Source organism: Symphalangus syndactylus, chromosome 10 (genome assembly GCF_028878055.3).
Source record: "Symphalangus syndactylus isolate Jambi chromosome 10, NHGRI_mSymSyn1-v2.1_pri, whole genome shotgun sequence".
NCBI lineage: Eukaryota > Metazoa > Chordata > Mammalia > Primates > Hylobatidae > Symphalangus > Symphalangus syndactylus.
The window spans coordinates 14,567,673-14,590,020 of NC_072432.2; the positions used below are offsets into that span (position 1 = coordinate 14,567,673).

The following is a 22,348-nucleotide window of genomic DNA, read 5'->3' on the forward strand; positions in this document are numbered from 1 at the left end:
GGCCGAGGCGGGTGGATCACCTGAGGTCGGGAGTTTGAGACCAGCCTGACCAACATGGAGAAACCCTGTCTCTACTAAAAATACAAAAAAAATGAGCCGGTTCTAGTGGCGCATGCCTGTAATCCCAGCTACTCGGGAGGCTGAGGCAGGAGAATTGCTTGAACCTAGGAGTCGGAGGTTGCGGTGAGCAGAGGTTACGCCATTGCACTACAGCCTGGGCAACAAGAGTGAAACTCCATCTCAAAAAAAAAAAAAAAAAGAAAAATGTTTTGGAAAATGTGAAATAGTAAATAAGTATGAACCATATTTCTGGATAACCGAGATGTCAGCAAAGAGACCTAGCTTTTTAAAATTTCACCTGAATTGGCACAGATTTCCCATGAATGTCCAGTTCCTTACTTACTACTTAAAGGAGCTGGGTTTCTGCTTTTTTCTCTCCTGAGATTTGGGGGAGGCCTGAGAACATGCATATTTCCCCTTGTGCATCAAACTTAAGGCTACTCTTGAAGACATTCATTTTAAGGATCAACATGCCTGTGTTGTGTATGCTGATTTTCTATAAAAGGCTGTGCCTGTAGAATGAAATACAGCCCATTTTCCTCATTTTTTACACACACACACACACACACACACACACACACACACACACACACTCCCCATGTATATTAGGTATCTGTGGGTGTGGCAGATTTTTACCGATAGTTGAAGGATAGAAAGTCTTACTTATGTCGCAATAATACCAATAAACTAATTATTTATCCCTTCCCCGCTTTTTACTTAGACTAATTTTTCCACAGGCCCCAGCCTCTCTCAATTTTGTTTATCTCCACGTTTCTACTGACTAGACTGCTGCCCCATGTGACCTTGATACTTAAAAAAAAAAACAAACCCTCTTTTTAAACCATGCAGACCAATTCCATCCATCCCTGAAATTTACCTCTGCCTGTATCTTTACACGCCCAGACACTGGTTCATTTACTAAAGTGCTGTCCACTTTGTCTGCCTGTATCTTTACACACCCAGACATGGGTCATTTGCTAAAGTGCTGTCCACCTATTTCAGTTTTTAATCTCTCTGCTTTTTTAAACAGCCTCTGCAAGAAGTTAAAAATAGTTTTGCTGATTTAGAGCCATCTTCCTAAGAACCTAGTAACTAGTCAATTTTGGAGTTAAGTAGCATTTCTTTTTTTCTGTGAATCCGAGACAGGGGTTATGTTTGAGATTATTTTTTTTTTTTTTCTGACAGAATATCGCTCTGTCACCCAGGCTGGAGTGGAGTGGCACAATCTCGACTCACTGCAACCTCCACCTCCCGGGTTCAAGCGATTCTCCTGCCTCAGCCTCCGAAGAAGCTGAGACTACAGGCACTCACCACCACACCCAGCTAATTTTTTTGTATTTTTAGTAGAGACAGGGTTTTACTATGTTGGCCAGGCTGGTCTCCAACTCTTGAGCTCGTGATCCCCCACCTCAGCCTCCCAAAGTGCTGGGATTACAGGCGTGAGCTGCCGTGCCTGGCTTTTGAGATGTTTTTTGTGATGTTTCATTGGAATCAATACCCAGTGGGGAAGGGGAAAGTGGGAGGAGCTGCTGACCTGACAATTTTAGACCAGTAGTTCTCATATGGGGGCAATTTTGTCACCCCAGGGGACATTTGGTAAGGATGGAGACATTTTTGATTATCATGACTGAGGTGGGGGTGGGGAGTTGCTACTGGCATTTGGTGAGCAGAAGACAGGAATTATGCTCAACACCCTATAATGCATGGGATGGCCACCTACAACAAAGAGTTGCCCAGCCCTAAACGTCAATTTTACCAAACTTGAGAAACTCTGGCTTATTTCACCCTCAGGAGAGCAGCAACCCCCAAACCTGGGACAATCACCCCTTCATTGAAGAGGGAAGGAGGCAGCACATCTCCCTATATTTCTCTGCAGTAGCTATGTGCAGCGGTATGGAGGACAAATATTTCATGGTACTTTCCTGTGTTGCTTAGGATAAAGAAAAATGCATGCATACCTGGTAGTCAATTTCCCCAGGAGCATGGCTAACTCTATGATCTAGTATTTATAGAGTTCTAAATGGTAGATGAGATGCTCTATCTGCACCATTAAGCCTTATTCCTATGCCAACTATTCTCAAACTTGATAACTCAACAAATATGTAACTACTTGATAAGATTTCCATCTGTGGCCAATTCAATAATAAATCAGATAAAAACATTTAACATTGACTTTATGCAATCGAAAGCAAAATGAAGATTCTTTTCTGACATTTAAAGCTATACAATGTCAGAGGTAGAAGGGACCCCAGCAGTCACCTAGTCCAGTTTCACATGCAATTGCACACGTATCCATGTATCACAGCACCTCCAACCAATGATATCCTTAATTATCTGAGTGAAATGCAACTTGTTCTCTCAAGTGAGAATTCATTCTAATTTAACACATATTTTTTTCCCCATTATATGAAGCCTCAAACTTCAAACTTCCTTCTTACAGCTTCTTCCCACTACTCATAACTATGTCTTATGGACAATTGTTTTCTATATGGATAATGCTCTGAGCTATTTTGTTTCCATATAGACTATTATTTATTCTCTATCAATAAAATATTTTCCAAATGAAATTCATCCTTTTTCCTGCAACCTGTGTACTACCTAAAGCATGGATTTGAGTCTGCTCAAGTTCTTGGAACCATGAAAGCTAAGATCTTGTATTTGCATGCCTCAATATTTTTTTGTCTTTCGTTTTACAAAACAATTTTGACTTATTGTTAAGAAAAAAATCCAAAGTAATATTTTCTCTGATGACAAATATCATAAATTGGCAATCCAATGAAACTTCATTACATAAATATTATCATAAATTAATGCTCTACATCATTTATGGAAAAATAGTTAATTACTGTTTGCATTTATTTTTATAGTGTCTATATCAAGAAAACAATGACCCCCAAATAAATAGTCGAGCAAAATAACGGGAATTTTGTTTCTCATTATTTTCATTAGGGCAATTTTAAAATTGCCCCTGAATATGTTAGTTATTTCTCTGATATTTTAAATAGTTGAAGCCTAAAGTGCACAGATGATATTTGAACATAATGAGGTTTTTCTTTCTGGAATGTAGTCCTTGTTATAAAAATATGAATGATAGTAGCAATGAGTATGATATGTTAATAATTATTCATAATGGTTCATTCTAAGTTTAATAATTAACATAAAATGGCAAAAAGAAACATTTGATCATGTGTAATATGTATATTGTAAAATGACATTGCATAATCAGTCTAGAGGAAGTTAATGAGTGCCCATTTGAAATCCCTACTCATTTATGTTTATGCTTATTAGTATATAATAATTAATAAAATAGTTGGTGATAAGAAAATGGAGTATGTAAATAGTTCTCCATATGTAAGCCCCAGTGATGATATTTTCTTTGGAAAAATGATTCTTATGTCACATTTTTAAGAGGCCAAGTTTAGTATATCCATTTCAGACACCAGAATTAACTTTTATGGAGTAGATTCAGGACTCTAATTTTCTGTTCAAAGAAATAAACACGTTTCTCCTCTTAGGAGAATACTAACAATAATGTATCATGGGTTTAAAGAGAGAAATCCTTTCTGCTACTACCTAGGTTTTATTAATTTGTTATCTGTTTTGCTATAATTCCTGCTTGTAGAAAATAAAACTAATGTTCATTTTCAATGCACATATTTAAAAGAATAGACATAGGAAGTTTTATGACACAGGATAGGACAGCTGTCACTATCAACAACCCCCAAATCTTGCTGGGTTCATATAATAGGGTTCTAGTTCTGAATAAAGAGACAGTGTAATGCAGGTTTGCTGTAGGGAGGGAAGCCATCCCCTCTGGCTTTGAAGTATTCGATTTTATGCTCTGTGGATGACCACACAGCCAATTTTGGAGGTCGGGACAGGAAATAGTATGCACATTTTTCTCCCACATTCCACTGAACACAGCTCAGTCACTTAATCTAGGAAAGCACCAAAATGGTTCCCACACTCTCAAGAAGAAAAGAAAACAAGATTTGGTAACCAACTTTGTTCTCTGCCACAGACTGATTTGGGGTAATTACTTCCCTCACTTATTTTTTGCTGTAATTTCATGATCTAACTCTCTATTCCACACAATATCTCCAGCAATGAACTTTATTACCACCATGGCTTATCCTGGTGTCCTAACACCCATTCAGGTTACAAGGAGAACAGGGAACAAAGAGGACCATTCAGGATGATGTGGGACCACCTCGAAACATTAGTGTGCTCTGAGGGTCTTCAGGAAAATACCTTTCTCCCTCCACATCTCTCTCCTGCTGCTCACTCCCATGACTACTGGAAGCACATTCACCACCACTACGCAAGCCCACATACTCACACACAACCCTCACCCAGTGCTGGAGAGAAAGCACTCCAGGAGGAGAATTCTGTCATACTCCTTCACACCGTCGCATTCTTGAACCTCTTCCCACTGATATCTTTCATTCTGGCTACTAATTCTCCTCTTTACATTTTGTTTTTAACTTTTAAGTTCAGGAGTACAAGAGCGGGTTTGTTACAAAGGTAAATGTGTGTCATGTGGGTTTGTTGTAGAGATTATTTCATCACCCAGGTAATAAACCTAGTACCCACTAGTTATTTTTCCTGAATCTCTCCCTCCTCCCACCCTCCACCCTCTGAAAGGCCCCAGTGTGTGTTGTTCCCTTCTGAGTTTCCTTGTGTTCTCATCAATTAGCTCCCACTTATGAGTGAGTACATGCAGTATTTGTTTTTTTTGTTCCTGTGTGAGTTTATTGAGGATAATGGCCTCCAGCTCCAACCATGTCCCTGCAAAGACATGATCTTGTTCTTTTTTATGGTTGTATAGTATTCCATGGTATGTATGTACCACATTTTCTTGACTCCTACAATCTATTCTTCCTACAACAGCAAGAGTAATCGTTTGAAATTATGCATAAGACTTCATCACTATTTTGTTCAAAATTCTTAGGATTCTTCCCAATACTTTTAGGATAGGGCTCAATTGCTTTATCATTGACTGCAAGGCCCTATGTCCTCTGAACCTGCATACCTATCCAAGTTTATCTCCAACACTATCCCACTGGATTACCCTACTCTGTCTATAAAGTCTTTTCTGTTCTTTGAACAAACAAAATTTATTCTTACCTGAGGGTCTTGCATCTGCACTCAGACCTTACTTGGTTTTAGTTTTCAGAGAGGCCACCAAGGACCGGCCTATTTAAAACAGTCCCGATGGTTAGATCCCATCTCCGTCACCTTTTCCTAGTGAGTTTTCACCATAGAACTTATGATTACCTAGATTGCAGAATAGATTCACGTGTTTGCTTGTTAATGTCCTGCATCCCCCATTCATATGTTATTCCCATAAGTGCAACAGGCTTACTTTCCTGTCCCATTTATGGAACCCAAAATAGTGCCTGGCATCTAATAGTCACTCAATAAGTATGTTTTGAATAAATGAGTAGATGAATACATAAATAATGAAAAGGCACCATGACTGGTTTTAGAAAGATAGGTAGGAGTTTGCCAAGTGAGAACAAATTATTGTACATTCAATGCCAAAGGAGCAGCAAATGCATATTAATTAGAAAACAAGTCTTAGGACAATTTAGCTATTAGATTGGTGCAAAAGTAATTGGGGCTTTTGCTATTGACAATAATGGCAAAACTGTAATTACTTTTGCACCAACCTAAATGGAACAGTATTTCCCATATTTTTAAGCAACTTTCTAAGTTTATGAAATAGAAAAAAAGTATAACTTTTCAGAAGAATATGTTGCTGCTTTATTTATTGAACTAAGCCCAGCAATCTTTGAATGTTCATTTTCTAGAAGAGCCTTAAGTTTATACTTGCAAAATATTCTAATAAATAACTAATTCATAGTCACTATGTAAGTCAGTGTTTAATTTTAGCATTAACCTTAATAATCTCTAAATGTATGGAAGATGAAGGCATACCATCTTCTTAAATTTTATGTAATATGAAGATAACTTTTTACCATTATAAAATATTGTCATTTATAACAGCAAACAACTTATCCTAAACAAATTTAACAAGCTTTATATGTTACAACAAAAATTAGGCATCAGTTGAACTTTACACTAAATATTATTCTATATGCTTGACAATATTAAAGTTTTCTTGACCAAACATGCTGTTGAATTATTGTCATCTTTCTTATGTATGTAGTAAAATGTACTTGCTATGTTTCCAAAATTTAGGAATGTTAAACTGTAATAATTTTAATTGCTGAGTTAAAGATTGGGGAAGTTTACCTTCATTGTGCAATCTTAAAATAATTTTACACAAAGTTACTTTACTTTCACCTTCTTCATGTGATTGAGATATCCTCACCACTATAGCTTTTGGGTGGTATATAATATGTAATTAACTCCTAAATATTACAAATCATAGTTTTCCTCTGTCAGTTTCATAATACTACATTTTGTTAGTTCTGGAAATTAAAAGAAATTCCTTGATTCTATATTGTTGCCTGTATAGAAGTTGATTTTTCATATTTCCTTTAAAAATGAAATAAATGCTTCCTTCAATTTTTCTTTAATTACTGTATGGCCAAGCCCATTGAATGATATGAATCCAGATATCTATTTGCTTGCCTGTAACTTCCACAATGTGATCTTTAATGGTAGGGAATTCATCTGTCAGAGTGAGGTGTGCCTCTATCCTTTGTGTTGACTTTAGTGTGAGCTTACCCACTATAGTTTGTTGCTGCTGCAGTTCCTTTCAATACATTCTGAATTGGTAGTGAATTTCAGATCATCAGTATAAAGGCTCATGTGGCCAATGCTGCTGTTTATTTGCTTTCAAAGACATTATCCATGCTGAAATTGGTAACTTTTCAAGGCTACAGTCAAGGACAATGCTCTTCACTTTCCAAACAACCAGTCTCTGCATTTCATTGGCTGTGTGGCACATCTCATTACATACTGAGTTCTGTTGAGCTATTACTACTTACGCTATTTTAGAGCTTGTCTGATGGACTCATTTTGCCCTTTAAGACCCGTAGGATGAATGAGGGAGTCTTAAGATCATGAGTGGGCCAGGCATGGTAGCTCACACCTGTAATCCCAGCACTTTGGGAGGCCAAGGCAGGCTGATCACTTGAGGTTAGGAGTTTGAGATCAGCCTGGCCAACATGGTGCAGCCCCATCTCTACTAAAAATACAAAAAAAAAAAAAAATTAGCTGGGCATGGTGGCACATGCCTGTAATCCCAGCTACTCAGAAGGCTGAGTCAGGGGAATCTCTTGAACCCAGGAAGTGGAGGTTGCAGTGAACCGAGATGGCGCCATTGCACTCCAGCCTGGGTGACAGAGCGAGACTCTACCAAAAACAAAAACAAAAAAAACATGAATGAGGGACATTTTTCACTTGAGAGATGTCTTCTGTTTTGTAGTAAAAACACACTTTTTAGTACTTCCCTTTGGGTCTTATATCTCCTCATCAGCATCTGTGGCCTTGTGGATAAAACTATTTACCATCCTCCAGCATTCTTTGTGAATCTCTCCAGATTTATTTCTAGTCCATTGCCCTCATGGGAGAACCCTGTTCTCCCTTCACGCATCAGCCTCTGTTGATCAGACCTCCTGGGAGCACCACCTTGCTTCTCTGGTAGTGCACCTGCTCTTTGTAAAACTAGCATACAAATCACTTTGTGTATGGAGGATGCACGAGCTAAACTTTTTATCTTAGGTTACCTGATAACACAGTAACTGAGACAGAAGGAGAGGAAATGGCATTGCTGGAAGAGGAGGAAATTGATATAGTGCTTAGTCAGAACTGACTAAAATTCAAAAGAGAAAGTGAGAGAGTGGTAATTGCTGAGAGGAGGGGGGTGCATACATTCTCATTCAACTTGCCAACCTAAAAGTCTCCAAAAGAAATGAATGGCAGACCAAATGACATGAAACAGACCAAATGTGGCTCATTAGGATGTCTTGCCCACATTGGCTAATTATAATATAATCTGTGTTAAACTAAAAGAAAAGAATGCTGAATTTGTATTTTCAATACTCAAGAACTTTGCCCCAACAGAACACGTGAAATAACACCCCCGCATCGGCAAAAATATTTTGGCTGAAAAGCAGTTGTCTTTAAATACGCATACAATGTCTTTATTCTGGCTCCTATATTAGAACCTAAGGCAAAGATCAAAGTGGAGATGCTGTTTGGAAAGTTCAAGCCCCTGTTGGTAAAGGTGAGGAGAAAAGGAGAAGTGAAGGAATTAAAGATCAAGAGCATTGTTTTGCAATTCACTACCATGATGGCAACTTCTTTACCATAAGCCATAAAGAGACCCAAGCGATCACTCAGACGCAAGTTGACTTGTCAAGCAGGGCTTTTCTGGAAGGTTTATAAGGAGGAACCACACCACAGAGCATCTCATGAAAGGGTACAGGGGGAAAATTTACTGACCTAATGTCTTCCAGGCATCTGTTTCCCACTGATGAAATCCTCCCTGTGGACAGCAAACTGGCTCATTATCTTCAGATAGTGTCATTCAACTCCTTGGCAGCTTTCTGGGCTACTAAATATCATACCGTCTGGTAGGACATTTCACCCAAGTCTGGAAATGAAAAAGAAAAATCAACATGGAAACACTGTAGACCATGAAAGAGAAGAGGCAGTCAAGGGAAAATGAGAAGGTCCACAATGTTTATATCCCACTCAATGCCCATTCATACTACTCATGTCCACTTATGGCCTCCCACGGTGTCAGGTCACTGGGGAAGTAGCACAGGGTAGGCCCACAGACCTGTAAAATGACCTCAACCAGAACTGCATTTATCACTTGATCTTTACCCCCATTCTAGCTGGTGAACCATAGTAGCCTTTCAAATCTCCAAATATCAAGTCCTCTAGAACCCCATACTTAACAACCTTTTGAAAATCTGCATATTTTTTCATTCTCCAGTAAACAGTTGCCTTGGCAAAGAGCTCCATGATTCTTTAGAGGAAGAATTGGGATATTTATTGCATACACTTGGTAGGAAATTGCAAGGTCACTGCTCTAGGTAACCCAGCTTCCGTGTCCATCAATGTGTCGTGGGTATCTGGCACAGCTTATCTATGGAAACTGGATAAGTAGTCATGAAGACGTCCATTCCAATAGCTGCCATTAGCCCTCTGCTAAACTGCTGTCGATTCTTTTTTTATTAAATAATTCATGCACCCTAGTCAGTTGTCCATCTGTCTCACCACCATGGGAATACCACGATCTGTTAACTGTTACTATATTTCGTTGTGGGTTAAAACCTTGTTTGGCACTCTGGTTCTACCGTCCATTGTGGTGAGTATATCTGTCTTGGTGCTGATAATTAAATGCTCACATTTGCAGCCATTCCGCAATCTCACCTTCCCTAGAAATAATAGGGAAGCCTGGTCAAAGGAGGCATTTGATACTAAAGACCTTGCCCTAGAGAGGACTGTCACTACCATGACAGTCATGGTAAAGACTAGTAAATACTCTTGTACCCACTCCCACTCCAGTAGTACATTACTTTTTTTTTTTTGAGACGGAGTCTCGCTCTGTCGCCAGGCTGGAACGCAGTGGCGCGATCTTGGCTCACTGCAACCTCAGCCTCCCGGGTTCAGGCAATTCTCCTGCCTCAGCCTCCCGAGTAGCTGGGACTACAGGCGAGTGCCACCATGCCCAGCTAATTTTTGTACTTTTAGCAGAGGGGTTTCACCAAGTTGGCCAGAATGGTCTCAATCTCTTGACCTCATGATCTGCCTGCCTCAGCCTCCCAACGTGCTGGAATTACAGGCGTGAGCCAATGCGCCTGGCCCCAGTAGTACATTACTTATTCTCCAAGTGAAGAGATGGTTCTTCATCCACTCCTGGGAAGTTGGACATTTGTGGATTCTTGAACTATATACAAAAAGCCATGATACCAGTCTCCTCTGCCAGAACTTTCTGATTGCCTATTTAACATTTTGCCAAGGAATTTTTTTGCATTTCCACTTTGGGAGATTTTGGCCATCACAGAGTCTAGGTTCCTAGGAGCAAACTCAGCAAATTAAGAGGACCAATTCCGGTCATCCTTTCCAAAATATTAAATTCTGACTCATGAGATTCCGGATATATTCCATCTCCCTTTCCAATCTCACAGTCAAGACTCAGACTCACACCTCCTTTCCAGTGTCTCATCACTCTTTGTCAGGTACGGCCATTATCTTTCAGATATAGGCTATTTCTTCGTGGAGCTTTGACTGCCCTTCCAAGGCTGAGCTGAGATATGACTTTGGTTATGCCCTGTAGACAACACGGAGAGATGGGAGCATAGCCTAAGGAACTAAATGTCTTATTGTAAGACATCTACCTCCTTAAGGTCCCATTCCTTCCCCTCTAGGAGTGGGGAAGGGGGTGCTGAATTATGTCCTATGACAACAGCCAGGGGCTAAAATTCGAAAATTTTCTATTGTCCAGTTTATCCACCCATTGCCACTATCCCAGATCTCGGTGTCCCAATCTTTGACCCTGAAAGTCCTAACTTTATCATCAAAAAACTTCCAAGGCTGCTAATCTACTGTCCTCTAGCTTTCCGGTCAGGTAATAATTTGGATAGCAACTTCTCTGGCTCTTTTACTCTCATATTTATAAGGACTCTACTCTTGTTATAAATAATTCCTCACCATCACAATCCATTTAAATAATTATTATGATGCCACTTAATGCAGTTTTTTATTGTTGTTGTTTTCCAAGAGCTAATTAATCCAACTCCAAAGCCCCATCCTGAGGCAGAAATTGTGTTGACCTGGACCCTCTAGCAAATCGAGCTTGAGAAACATTAAATTTACTGGAAGGTTCAAGCACCAGACTCTGGGAGTGAGGAGAAACAAAATGTAAAGGAGTCAGTAAAGAGGCAGGAAAGCGAATTGGAGAAGGTGCACAAATATTGTAACCCCAATGCTTTTCAAAATGAATAATGAAATATTGAAATATTTTGTCACTTGTAATACAGTTTCTGTGGTTATCTTCTCATAATCTGAATCAATGTAGTTATATTTTGGGTGTATCATTTTCATTGCACTGTTCATACGGTATGAACAAAGTACCTATTTACACATGAGAGCAGTAGATAGCACATATTTAGGAATAAAACATCTAGTATGTGAGGCAATTATCTCTTCTAGGTCATCCAAATTAGCAGCAGCAGTAGTTTATATAAGTACAAGAATAAAGACATTTAAACATGTCAAATGATACAGGCAGGATACATCTATGTTAATAATGAACTCACATAATATATCTAAATTATGAAATCAATAAGACAGGTAATTTTTACCTGCTCTTGTTATCTTGAATACTCATCTCAAATGTCCTTTCTTTTGAAAATTGACCCGGGTAGAGCTGGTCACTTCCATCTATATTCATTTACTACACTCCACATCATTTTTTATATCTCACATATCTCTTTCTAACCCAACGATTGGGGATGGCATTTTTCACCTGCTCTTTTGCCTAAAACTGCAACTCGTACATGCAATGTTTTGATAAACTGATGAATGAAAAAATGGTATTTCTATTTTCAAGTGCTTCAAGCTTTTCAGCATTTCTCTTTATGCCTTTTTCAAAAATAATGCCTTCAGGTATTCCTGCAGACATTCTGGGTCCTTATTCTCTATTCTGTCAAAATATTCCCTTGAGAAAAGAGCTGAAACTTAGTTTACTAAAACGTAAATGAGTTAAAACAGTTTAAAAATAACACATACATAAGAAATGTGGATTTCTCAAATTGAAATCTCTTACCATATCAGACACTTTGAAAAATGCAAATAATTATTTACTATAAAAAAGAAAAGAAAAATTAGTTTTGAAAGTATAGGTATGTGTGGTTTGCATCTGAGTGTGTGTGTGTGTGCGTGCATGCATGTGTATATGGATGATATTAGCTTTTCTCTAAACTACAGAATTAGAATGTTTCATGAAATTAATGGAAAGAGTATCCTAGAAAGAATAAAAGGAGGGCTGGATAAATTAAAGATTTTATCTTCAACCAAACTGGAGTAATTGCCTAAATTAACTTGTCTTAAAAAGACACGTGCTGAGACATTGCAAAATAAAGAAAAGATAAAAGGAAATTAGAGAATGTAATATGGCATATAAACAGCAATATTTAGAAATAACAGGAAGACAGAGAATCCCACTGTGAAGGGGAGACAAGGTTTGCATGCATGTAAGTGACTAAATACACCATTTCATTATGGGAAAAGGAGGCTTGGCATCTTTCAACAGATATATAAACAAAAATCTTGCCTTCGATTTTTCCCCCAGATCCTATATAGACAAAGAAACATATGTAAATTAAAGGTAAAAATATATGAATTTATATATTTTTTATATATAAAAAATATAAAAATTTAAAGTTTTTGCAAGTTTAAACTTCTTGCAGGTTTCAAGCATTGCCTGATGGTTTCGGCACTCTTTAAAAAATAAAATAGTTTTGATTACAGAATTGTCATTACAATTCTCCAGATTTAGTTCAGAAAGGAAAGCAATATTTGGGTGAAATTGAAGTGGTGTTTATGAATCACATATGATAGATTAGGCAATTGAGTTATATTTTTATATCTGCTTATCTCTCTAAAGAATCTAACAAAGCAGAATGAACATGGGGAAGGGAGTAAATAGAATTATGTTTCCTAATGCTATCTCTTTAAAGAGATACCACATTTACCTTCAATTTGGATTAGTCTATGATCCTAACAACACGTCTAATGTCTGCCCCCCTGAGCATAGCAAGAAAGGATAAGTAAAATATTCACTGTTGTGTTATTGCATTACTACATATTCTTTCTGACGGGTAAATTCAATGTATCTCTTTGTATTATAATGATTATTGGCTGCAAATAAATGAAAGTGTCTAGGTTTCAAAGAAATACTAAATTTCACACACCTCAAAATTCAAAGAACCAAAGCCACTTTGGTCATCATTTCAAGTAAAAATAGTTGTAATGAATTTAAAGGATGAATGGAGAAAAATGATAACCAAGATTTATGTTGATCTGTAGAATCAATTGAACATCTTGTCCTTATCTGGTAAGTGGCCAGCCTAATGATCATACTTCTTTCCTGCCCTTTTACTGATGCTTCTTATCCAGGGACATGTTCCTTGCTGGCAGTTTTCCCAAGAATCCTATCATCCCTGTATGTTTCCCCTGTGCAGGTATTACAATGGCAGCTTCAGAAGACAATGACCCAGCTTTGCAGCCTAATGCTTTTGTGACTTGAATAATGAGAATTTCAGTTAAAAGTGGTATCATGGCATTATGGTAAGAAAGCTAACATGGCACTTTTGTTTAGGGCTGGCCTCCCAAAAGAACACATATGAATTGAGTTATTGTTATGACGATATGAAATATCCCAGCTTTCTAGTAGAACATAATTAAATGTAGCTTCTAGAGTTCATACAGTCATTGTCTGCCAGGTTCTTATGATGAATAATGGATTACAAAGTCATACGGGGAGAGCAGAAATTTGAATGGATCACAACAAAAAATGTGCAGCCAAAGACATCACACCCATTATTGCTACTCTGGAGGCAGCAGCATTAGTGTCGGCTAGGGCAGGACTTCAGTGGTCACATAAGAACTCTGCAAACACTCCCAATGCTGTTATTTAGGATATACCACAAGGCAACATCCTCACAGCTTTTCAATTTTCTAAACTTCTCTATTTGCATCCTACCTGTTAATGACTTGTTGCCAACCATAATGGAGTCTCCAACCTATTTCATATTCAATTTTGAATAATTTGTTTAAATTCATCTTGACCTACTTTTGCCTTCACTTGATAGCTGAGCAGTAGCAAGGATGTTATCTTTCTCTCCTCGAAAGGAAAGAGATACATTCCAGTAGTTTACACAACTCTGGCTTAGAATATTGTTATGGGTTTTGACTGAAAGGATGGTTGAATTTTTTGTTGTTGTTGTTTTTGTTGTTGTTGCGATACAGTCTCTATCTATTTCCCAGGCTAGAGTGCAGTGGTGTGATCTCAGCTCACTGCAACCTTTGCTTTCCAGGTTCAAGTGATTTTTGTGCCTCAGCCTCCTGAGGAGCTGGGATTACAGGCGCATGCCACCACGCCTGGCTAATTTGTGTATTTTTAGTAGAGATGGGGTTTCACCATGTTGCCCAGGCTGGTCTCAAACTCCTGGCCTCAAGCAATCCACCTGCCTCGGCCTCCCAAAGTGCTGGGATAACAGGCCTAAGCCACTGCGCCCAGCCAGAATATTTTTAAAATAGATACAGATTCAAGTAGTACATAACCTTTCTCTTTCAGTGGGAATGGAATATAGTCTTGTCTAGTCTCTTGTACATTGATTAAATTTTATACTATGAACTAACTTTGAGAACGATTATAAATACAATCAAAGTGTTACAGTACCTAGAGTGTGAACAGAGTAATGCACGCAGCGGCAAGTCATCGTGGAGTGTATAGTTCGTTCTCATGCTGCTTTAAAGACATAACCAAGACTGGGTAATTCATAAAGAAAGAGGTTTAATTGACCCACAAATCCGCATGGCTGGGGAGGCCTCAGCAAATTTACGATCATGGTGGAAGGGGAAGCAGGCACATCTTACACGGCAGCAGGTGAGAGAGAGTGAGCAAGAGCAGGGAAAACTGCCTTATAAAACCACCAGATCTCATGAAAACTCATTCCCTATCACCAGAACAGCATGGGGGAAACTGCCCCCATCATCCAATCACTTCCCTCCCTTAACATGAGAGAATTACAGGTCCCTCCCTTGACACAGGGGGATTACAATTTAAGCTGAGATTGGAGCGGGGACACGGAGTCAAACCATATCATGGAAGAAGCAAGCAGTACATTTGGATGTTAAATGATCATTAGGATCTAGATAGGTAGAGATGTGGATGGATAGAGAAAAGAATGTGACCTTAGAGATAGGGATGAGCATGTTCTTTTCTAGGCATGATTATAGTTCAATAAGAGATGACATTATTTTCTTTTGCATTGTAATGGAAAGTCAAAAAGTTTCCAAGAGGCTAGATCTTAGAATTCTCTCCTGGTCTGCTGAGGACAGTAACCACTGTGAAAGAGAGAGGAATCATCCTGATGATTCTCTACTTTATTAGGAAAAAGAGGCTTGAACCTTTGAATGTGTATGTGTTTATTTTGCAATGTGATGATAACAATTGAAATAACTAAAATGCATTATTTACTAAATGCCTTATATGAATCTTTACCTCTAACATCTGGAGTAAGGACTGTTCTAAACGTCATTTAAGGATGAGTTAAAAAAAAAACAAGCAAAGCAAAAAAAGGAATAGCAATTCTTTCATGCAACACAATGCCAAGTATCAGGCCTGATGCAAAGACCATCTCTACTATTAAACATTCTACCTCAAATGTGAAAGATGACGTTTTTGTAGGACAAAATTCTGTACACTGAATCCCATTTCCCATTAACTTACACTATACCTGAGATCATATTGAGAGGTGACAGCATGCTGGCAGTCCTCACAGCCTTCGCTGGCTCTCAGCACCTCCTCTGCCTGGGCTCCCACTTTGGAGGCACTTGAGGAGCCCTTCAGCCCCCGCTGCACTGTGGGAGCCCCTTTCTGGGCTGGCCAAGGCCGGAGCCGGCTCCCTCAGCTTGCAGGGAGGTGTGGAGGAAGAGGCACGAGCGGGAACACGGGCTGCGCTCGGCGCTTGCGGGCCAGCTGGAGTTCCGGCTGGGCGTGGGCTTGGCGGGCCCCGCACTCGGAGCAGCCGCAGCCGGCCGGCCGGCCCCGGGCAATGAGGGGCTTAGCACCCGTGACAGCAGCTGCGGAGGGTTTACTGGGTCCCCCAGCAGTGCCGCCCCACCGGCGCTGCGCTCGATTTCTCGCCGGGCCTTAGCTGCCTCACCGCGGGGCAGGGCTCCGCACCTGCAGCCCGCCATGCCTGAGCCCCGCCCACACCGCCGTGGGCTCCTGTGCGGCGGAAATCTCCCCGACGAGCACCGCCCCCTGCTCTACGGCGCCCAGTCCCATCCACCACCCAAGGGCTGAGGAGTGCGAGCACACGGCGCGGGACTGGCGGGCAGCTCCACCTGCAGCCCTGATGCGGGATCCACTGGGTGAAGCCAGCTGGGCTCCTGAGTCTGGTGGGGAGTGCAGAACCTTTATGTTTAGCTAAGGGATTGTAAATACACCAATCAGCACCCTGTGTCTAGCTCAGGGTTTGTGAATGCACCAATGGACACTCTGTATCTGGCTACTCTGGTGGGGCCTTGGAGAACCTGTGTCCATACTGTATCTAGCTAATCTGGTGGGGACGTGGAGAACCTTTGTGTCTAGCGCAGGGATTATAAAGGCACCAGTCAGCACCCTGTCAAAACAGACCGCTCGCTCTACCAATCAGCAGGATGTAGGTGGGGCCAGGTAAGAGAATAAAAAGCAGGCTGCCCGAGCCAGCAGTGGCAACCTGCTGGGGTCACCTTCCACACTGTGTTCTTTCACTCTTTGCAATAAATCGTGCTGCTGCTCACTTCTTTGGGTCCACACTGCCTTTATGAGCTGTAACACTAACCTGGAAGGTCTGCAGCTTCACTCCTGAAGCCAGAGAAACCACGAACCCACCGGGAGGAAAGAACAACTCCAGATGCGCTGCCTTAAGAGCTGTAACACTCACCACGAAGGTCCGCAGCTTCACTCCTGAGCCAGCGAGACCACGAACCCACAAGAAGGAAGAAACTCCGAACACATCCGAACATCAGAAGGAACAAACTCCGGACACGCTGCTGCCTTTAAGAACTGTAACACTCACCGCGAGGGTCGGCAGCTTCATTCTTGAAGTCAGTGAGACCAAGAACCCACCAATTCCGGACACAATATAGTCCAAGGATGTCAGAAATACGTGATTGCAATAGAAGTCTGGTAGGAAAAGCAATGAATGAAGGCCAAGAGCAATGGAAGATTTCTTCACAAGTGTCTCATTGGAAAATTGCTGATTGAAATAACAGCAATCACGAGTCCAGAATAGTGACTTTGTCCCTCAGTCTCCATGTATGTTTACACCAGTGCTTGCCATTTGTGTCTGGACATTTTTATCACCTGTCCTTCCTAAAGAGGAAAGACACACAGTACAACAATGCCAGGCAGGGCACAGCAGCTCACCCCTGTGATCCCAGCACTTTGGGAGGCTGAGGCAGGCAGATCACCTGAGGTCAGGAGTTCGAGACCAGCCTGGCCAACACGGCAAAACCCCATCTCTACTAAAAATACAAAACAAGTAGCTGGGCATGGTGGCGTGTGCCTGTAATCCCAGCTACTCAGGAGGCTGAGGCAGAAGAATCGCATGAACCCGGGAGGCGGAAGTTGCAGTGAGCCGAGATTGTGTCACTGCACTCCAGCCTGGGCAACAGACTGCTCAAAACAAACAAACAAAGAAAAACAATGCCAGAGCCCCATACCCAGAGACACTGATTTTTTTTTGGCATGGGATGTGGTCTGGCTATTCGTGTTTTTTAACCTCTCCAAGAGACACAAATGGGCAGTCAGTATTGGAAACCAATGATACATATTTTTACCCATTAGCATAAAGGGAGGCAATGTTTTTGCTGTATTGGATTTTCTAAGGAGGAGGAGAGATGCGAAATGAGGAAAAAAGTCATTTCTTTTTTCTGACCTTTAGTTTCTTCCCAAGCCCTGTATCTGTATAAATTGTACCCAAATACTTTCTCCCAAGACCACTGTAGCTTAGACGGAACAACAACAGGCTTAGTTTAGGGCAGGACAAAGATAATTTGGCAAAAATCAAAATTTGCTATCAGAGAATAATTAGAAATTCATGCAAGATTCCTCTCTATATGTCACATTATGCTAAAATATTTCTGGTGAATATTTTTAAATATACATATGTGTATGTGCTTTTACATATGCAAAAACATCTGATTAAGTAGGTTAATAAAATGTTACATATTTTATCCCTTATTAGAAATTTACAATGAGCAATAACTCAAATTTTAATTACCTGAAGTTAAAAGAAAGTAGTGTTAAATTTCCCAAAGTAATTTGACAATGAAACTTTTTTCACAGGAGAGTTTACATTCTGGTGAACCAATATGCTACAGGAAAGATTAGTCTAAACACATAAATTATGCAGAAAAACATTCAGGTACAAACACTATAATTAATAATAACAATGTTACATTTCATTTTAAACTTTTAAGTGAGAAACTGTCTAATAATAACTAGTTCTGAGATCAGGAAATAAATTATAGATACTTGCAGGACTTATTTTGGTATACTATGAAAATCAATAATAGCAGTAGGAATGACACTCAACTGTAAATTCAGTGGAATTGTCTTTTGTTATAAGAGACTGAAAAGCTGGGTTTCTGTCTCAGATAAAAGATTATAGACTTGTGCAGTTTTTTTTTTAAAGACCCTTGCTGTTGTACTCACTGATTATCTGTTATTATTAGTGTAGCCACTGGACCAAAAAATGTATTTAAAATCTTTTTCCATTCAGCTTAAATGAATGCTTTCTGTTACTAACATTTTAGTTCATAATACAGCATACTTTTGCTTTGAGTTTTAATAGGTCTAGAATCAAAAGCATTGAATAGCATACTTCTAAAAACCTTCAGTTAAAGAAATTAGTAACGTTAGAACCACTGAGATTGAATATTGAAATTCAATCAGGGACATATGATACCAATTCTCAGCTCAAATTTTGTTTAATAAATCCCCAGAACTGTTGAATTCATTCATATATCCCTTCCAAGTTTTAGCAAGCTCTTCCTAAATACAGTTCTAAATTACTTTTCTGGTGTCATTTGAGACATATTCATTTCCTTCTCAGAAAGCTCACTTTGTATCTCTGAAAAGACTTTGGACCTTTTCCCTGGCTCTTATTAACTTCTGGCTTATTCTGTAACTATTAGAAAAAAAAAAAAACTCCTTGAGGACAGGCTCTAACTTTTGATTCTCTACTGTGTCCAGCACATGGACTTTCAAAACAACTGTGCACAGGATATTTTTAAAAAATTAATTGAAATGAAGGCATTGCAACCCAAGTATGTAGACATTTTTTCTAACTGTGGATAATGAGTATATCACCAAAAAACCTGTATTCCTGTTTTGACTTGTAATTTTATCTGTCCCCAAAATGTGGTCATCAGCTTAGATATATTTGCACCTGCCTAAGAAGGGCATGCCTTCACCTGAGATTCCACAAGGAATGTAGATCATGGCCTTACCCCAGATGAGTGTTAATTTTTCATCAAATGACAGAATACTTTTTTAAAGATTGTATGTGTCTAATTGTTTTTCCTTCAGCAAAATGTTAAACATACAAAAACAGATACTGTGTTTCATTGTCTAAAGGAGGAGACAGCTCTGTGTGGCATGTCACACAGCAGAACTGGTTTAAAATGTTTATCTTAAAAGACATCTGATCACTTATTAGTTATATAGTAAAGCTGTAGTGACATTACTGATGAATAGCATATATTTCTCTTCAAAGTTAATATAAAGCATATCAAAATTAATTAAAAGTGTAAGTAATATTGAATATGATACTCTTCTGCTCCAGGTTATGACTTGAATTTATATTAGTTTGCATGTTAACTGTGTAAATGAATAAAGTCAAGAGGTTGAACCACACTAGTTTACTTAATCTTGATGTTCTGAAGAATATGCCAGGTATATGCCATTTCTTGATTATTTTTGAATTATCGACTCTAACATTTACTCAAATATTAACATGTTTCTTATTTCTGTCATTATAAAAATGCTTTATTTTATAATATTTATAAAATTACTGTATACTTATTTAAATATATCCATTTTATAATTCTAACGTATTTTGCATTATGTTATAACATCTATAATAAGTAACAATTTTCATAATGCAAAAATAATAGTACCTCTTTCCAGAATCTAATAAAATATATGCAAGAATACTGATAGTTTGACTTTAGGTACATTGGTATCATAAATGGATAAGCAAGATATTGTAAGTGGGGAAACCCTTGGTTATAACTTACAACTAAAAATTGTATTGTTCACACAGAGAAAATTTGGGTAATGAAATGGGGTACTATTAATAATTATTTGGGAAGAAGCAGCAGCAGGGTAGACTGGGACCTAACAGTAATTATAAACTCTAATTATTGTGGTGTTGTGACACCATGATAAGAAGTAGATTAATTCCAATTGACCTATCAAATCCTCTATGTTCATGGTCATAGAAATACTCTGATTTCAATGTAATAATTAATAACATATAAAAAGAAAATGGAATCTTTGGTTTAAGCCAGTGGTAGAATATATTTTAAAAACTAAAAGAAAATTATGTATTAATTTTCTACTGTACAATGAAAAATAAATACAATATTGTTAACAAATTTTCTTGATTTTTTAAAGATTATGTAGAATTTTTAATCGAGAGTTAATTTTGACTGCAGCATAACTCCTCCTCAAGGCAAAATACTTCTTATGATCAGAGTAAACATCCAGTGCACACAAAGTAATTTAAAATGCAAATAGTTTGTTATTAAATACCAGTTATGCATCAGTAGGAAGGACATTGTGGGAGTTGTTTGGAAGATGGAAAAAGTGATTTCTTTTATAAGATAGATCCTCTATTTACATAGTATTTTTCTTAGAGAAGTTGAAATATTTTTGACCTAACATAAATCTATACATAGCATCCTTTTGGGTGAAAGTGTGTATTAATGTCTCTCATTTTATGATGTAAGAAAATTAGTCCCAGCTTTAGGTCACTGACTGAGTCAACACATACTTTAGTATAAAAGAGCAACCCTCAGGCTACTTTCCCCTGGATATCCTGTGTCTGTCAATTCTACCGAGATGTAAGTTTAAATTCCACCCACAAAGCAGATCCTTAGATAGGCTCTATCCTTGCTGTTTTAATAGACGTATAAATAGTTTTACAGTGAGACATTGGCCCTTTCATTGTATAACTCACCAAGAACAAACAAAGATGGGTCTTTGTGAACTGGGCTTGTGACTACTCTGAGTGGGGACCCCACAGTTGTTTAAACTATTGTAGACAAGTAAGAGTCCCTTCTGGTCAGGGCAGAGTAACTTGCGTCTACTAAAACTTTTAGGACTACCCCACAGACAACAAGTATAAACTCTACACAGAGTATAAAAGTCAGTGTTGAAGACACTAGGGAGTGATGAAAGAAAGAAGGAATGATTGACCCTTAGAGGAAAGAGAATGTATTGTAGGAGATACTGGTTTATACCGCTTTCCATCTTAGGGTGCTTCCAGATCATAACTCGGCGACTAGAGCTAAATCAGAAACTGGCATTCTTAAGGGTTTGTGGATTCAAAGAACAGAATTCAGGGCTGAAAAGTGCTTGGAAGTTAGTATGATGGTAGGGGGTGGTGAGGAAGGGGTGATACATGGATGCTGTAGTTTGAATATTTGACCCTTCAAATTTCATGTTGAAATTTGATCTTAATGTTGGAAGTGTGGCCTGGTAGGAGATATTTGGGTCCTGGGAGAAGATCCCTCAGGAATGGCTTGGTGCTGTTCTCACTGTATTAGTTCCCACAAGAACTGCTTATTAAAAAGAGTCTGGCACCATCCCCTTCCTTCCTCTCTAGCCATGAGATCTCTGTACACACTGACCCCCGCACTCTCAACCCCATTCCTCTTCCACCAAGAGTGGAAGCAGCCTGAAGCCCTCACCAAGGTGATAGTGATGTCAGGGATCTTGTATAGCCTGTGGAACCAAGAGCCAAATAACCCTGTTTTCTTTAAAAATTGTCCAGCCTCAGGTATTCCTTTATAGCAACACAAATGGACTAAGACAATGGAAAAGAGGGAGACACAGAAAGAGCAACCCCAAATCTTCAAATAAACTAGAAGCTGAATTGTGCACACTTCAGAGGGAGCCCAAGGCCTGGCAGACACCGAAAGCTGGAGGTTTAACAGAACTGAGCAGAGCTTTTAGCTGCTGCCCAAAACAGGAAACAGATTTGGAGTTTGACTACAAATATGTTAACAGCCTGCTAGAAGAAAAAAAAAAATCATCATTCTTAAAAGGAAGAAAACAGAATTAAGAGGTATCTTTATAACATATCAGCTAAAATCTTTAGTATGATACAATTTTCGAGGTGTGAAAATGTCATTAGTCAGGGGAGAAAATTTAGTCAATAAAAATAGACCCCAAGATGAGACAAATCTCATAATTAGCAGAAAAGTTCATTCTATCAAATAAAAATATTTTATTTTCATAGAGACAAAGTCTTGCTATGTTGCTCAGGCTGGTCTCAAATTCCCAGACTCAAGC

The 22,348-nt window shown here is 39.0% G+C and overlaps 1 long non-coding RNA gene across 1 annotated transcript in view; it reads right to left on the bottom strand.

Moving 5' to 3' along the window:
• LOC129491868 (uncharacterized) overlaps positions 1-22,348 on the bottom strand; it is a 134,820-nt gene that overhangs the window by 104,818 nt on the left and 7,654 nt on the right. The window contains exon 2 of the long non-coding RNA XR_008660645.2: positions 8,479-8,629. This is a non-coding gene — a long non-coding RNA (uncharacterized lncRNA). The remainder of the gene's footprint in view (positions 1-8,478; positions 8,630-22,348) is intronic.